Source organism: Arachis stenosperma, chromosome 3 (assembly GCF_014773155.1).
Source record: "Arachis stenosperma cultivar V10309 chromosome 3, arast.V10309.gnm1.PFL2, whole genome shotgun sequence".
NCBI lineage: Eukaryota > Viridiplantae > Streptophyta > Magnoliopsida > Fabales > Fabaceae > Arachis > Arachis stenosperma.
The window spans coordinates 160,812,182-160,816,119 of record NC_080379.1 but is presented as its reverse complement, the minus strand read 5'-3'; the positions used below and the strand labels follow the sequence as shown (position 1 = coordinate 160,816,119).

At 19.6% G+C, this 3,938-nt stretch overlaps 1 non-coding gene across 1 annotated transcript; it reads right to left on the bottom strand.

Annotated features, from left to right (window-relative positions):
• Window positions 1–2,923: 2,923 nt before the first annotated feature.
• Window positions 2,924–3,014, bottom strand: LOC130972389 (small nucleolar RNA U36a). Its single transcript, XR_009083570.1, has one exon. It is a non-coding gene; the product is annotated as a small nucleolar RNA U36a (small nucleolar RNA).
• Window positions 3,015–3,938: the final 924 nt, after the last annotated feature.

Here is a 3,938-nt window from a genome sequence, read left to right as displayed (position 1 = left end):
TTTATGTTAAATTTTTTTAAAATTTTATTATTTTTAATTTTAATTTAAACTTAATTTTTTATTTTTTATTTTATTAATATATATAAAATTTAAAATAATTAAATTTTATATTTGTTTACATTTTTTTTATTCTTTTGCAAATAAGATTAGATAGAATAGAGTTTAAAATTTTAAGGTATAAATAAAGTTAAAATTAAAAAATTCTTAGCCTATAAATAAAATAAAATAGAATAAAATAAATTTAACACACAAATAAAATTAAAATAGAATCTAAATTTTAGACTACACTATTCATTGTCAATCTTATTGACGTAGTTAGTGGTTCACTTCCCTATTTAAGTAATTATTACGTGAGTGCTGCTGAATGCTGACTTTTCTCCAGAATCCAGACGAATGAACCGAAATTCATTGTTCTATTCTAATTTTACTTAGCTTTGACTGCAATTATAATGAAATGACTGACATGAACCTTTGAGGTGGCTACAATTAACTTTGCGAAACTCTTTTGACTGAAAGTCGTCTCTAAATAGTATTTGAATTTTTTTTTCTTTTTTTTTTCACCTTAACTAATAACGACTGAAAAATTACAAATAATTCGAAGTTAGTCATGTCAAAATAATAATTCTCATTTTTTTAATAAGGGATATATTAATACTGACGGAGCTTAAAAATTTTTTTTTGAAAGACCAATATACAATTTTAAAAAATAAAAAATAATATATTGTATTTTATTTTGATTATAAAAAAATATTAAACCAAACATATTAAAATCGTTTGAAAATTTTGTATCAGATAAAAAATAATTATTTAAATATTTTTTATATTGATGTCATTTATCATAATATCTTTTAATTATTTGGGTGATATTATCAAAATTAAAATTAACTATTTATAAAGTCTCATCTAAAAAAATAAAATCAAACAAATAAGATCAAATTTATTAATTAGTTATCATTATTTGAACATTTAAAAGTTATATACTTGAATTGAATCACTTTTTTATTATTTATTGGAATAATAAAATTATCTATTGATATTATAAATTACATATTTTTTTTTGAACATTAATTTTTCTTTTAAAAAAACATAATTCTTTAATTTTTATCATTATAATTATAAAAAAATTAGAATATATAAAATATTAAATATATAAAAAATGATCATTACAATGATAAATATTAAAAATTATAATATATGCTAATTGATCATTTGAATTTTTTTATTGATAAAAAAATTCAATTAAGAAACTGAAATAATATAACATAATACTAAAATTAATAAAAAAAATATCCAATTTTTTAAAGATAATACATGAAATTATAATTATTTAAAATTTAGCTTAAAACTTAAAAGATCAAAACTTTAAATATTATAACACCAATATTTATTGAATATCTTAATTTTGTATCTAAAAAAATTAACTTAAAAAACTAATAAAACTTAAAATAACATTAAACTAAATTGTTGCCAAAAACTAATTATCAAAGCTAAATATTATATTTGAAAAAGCATTACTCATTTTTATATAAAATATTTGGGGGGTTATGACCTCATTGTCCATGAAAAGCTCCACCCTTGGATATTAAGAGCATTCGCGGTACGTTTGGATGGATTTTGAGTAAAAAATTTATCTAATTCGAATATTAATTTTACTTGCAGTATAATTTAAATTGGATGATTTAAAAAAAAATCAAATCTAATCCGATCCAATTTTAAGTGGTTTGGATTGGATTTGATTAAATTTGCAGTTTTGTAAATTAAAAAAATTAAATATATATATAACAAGTTTTAACATTAAATTTTAAATAACCAACCATAACATAACAAGTCTCAACAATATTTTAAAAATCAACAATAACATAACAATAAAAATAAAAGTATAAGTTAGTTAAAATAATAAATAAATAATATTTTGAATATAAAATATTTATTAAATAATAATAATAATACGTGAATAATATAAAAATATATAACAAATTAAATATAGTATAAGTATAATTATAAATATAGTAATAAAATAATAATATTATAGCACATTATGTGCGGTTTGGATTGAATTGAATCGGTTACGAAAAGTATATTTGAAATCCGATTCGATTCAACGATTTGCAAAAAATAGAACCCAATCAAATTCAAATTAATACGGTTTATTAGTTTTTTATTTGGATTGAATTGATTAAATAATTTAATTTAGATCAGTTTAAATTTAAATACCCTTTAGGGATATATATGACTTAATTATAGGACAGCCCTTTCAATAATAAGAAAAAATTATATCATATATATACGAAATAAAAGTTAAAAACTAAACAATAAATATTAAAAATAAATTTATTTAAAAATAAAAAATATTTAACAGGATGAATAAATTTTTTTATCATTTTGTATTGTTTAATGATGATAATGAACGCATGTGACAATGATGTTATTGGTATGGGAATTTTATTTTATTTTATTTTTATGTGAATTTGATTAGAAAAAAGATAGAAAAGATAATGGGATGGGTAGGAATAAATTTTTGTCTTATTCAATCTCATTCGTTCTACTTTAATTTTTATATATCTCGCTCCATTATTATTCGTGAATTTTAAAATATTGCATCCTAATCTGTTTTTCCAGATATTCATCTTGGGATGAATAGGAATAAATTTTTATCTCATTCAATCTTATTTGTCCTACTTTGACTTTTATACATCTCGCTCCATCATTATCAGATTTTAAAATCTTGCATCATTATCAGATTTTAAAATCTTGCATTTTAATCTATTTGTACACATATTCGTCCTGTCAATTTTTAAATGTAACTTTTAATCTAACAAACAAAATTAACTTTCAAGAAGTTACATCGTTACACCAAATCATAAATATATCAAATAAGATGGATTTGAACTCTTAATTTATTTATGTTAGTCACTTTTAAATATAGCTTATATCAAGAAATTCAATCAATACTTTTTTATTTATGCTTCATTGAAAAAAAACTCAGAAGCACTAATTAAACGTAATCATTACCAACAATTGAAAGAAAAAATAAATTATAAAAAATATCAAAATTTGAAGTCAAAATCAGAGTATCGCGAATATTTTTAAAGGCAAAATCATTGAAAAAGCTAAATTTTATGTGAAAATTTTCGTCGAATTCTAATCTGTACTTCTATGACTAGCTCAATTTTTATTTCAACAATTCAAAAGCAAGCTAAAGGTCCAGTGAGGCAAATTAAATTAAAAAAAAAAACAATTTCATAAAAAAACTTACTGATACTTTGACACAGAGGAAGAGGAGCACAGGAGGATGAGCCGCGAGGTTCCGAGATAAAGAATGGAGAGGAGGAGGCGTGTGTGGATAGGGGTCAGACGAGGACACTATAAGATAATGGAATATTTGTAATAAAAATTTTGTAATAGAAAAATTTGTTACAAAAAATAATAATTGTTACATAATAATAATAATAATGTTTTGTAATAATAATATAATTTATTATAAAATATTTTATTATTTTGTAACAACTTAATTTTTTGTTACAAATTATATTAGTTTTTGTAATAAATTGGTATTTTATTGCAAAATTTTATAATATTTTGTAACAAAAGACGAAGTTGTTGTAAAAGTTTAAAATATTTTGTAATAAAATATCCATTTATTTTAAACATTCTAATTATTTTGTAACAAAAAATTAATTTATCACAAAATTTAATATTATTTGTAACAAGTTATTTGTTTGTTACAAAATACAAAAATTTTTGTTGCAAAGCATCTGTTCGACTAATTTTTATATTAATCAAAATTCTTATGTAATTTTATTATAATTTAATATTTTGCATGATAGTGATTAAAATTCAATAATAGAAGAATTATATAATTGAATTTAAGTAATTTTTATTATGAATAAATTATGGTTTGTTATATTAATTTAAATTTTATTTTTAGAAATTAATCT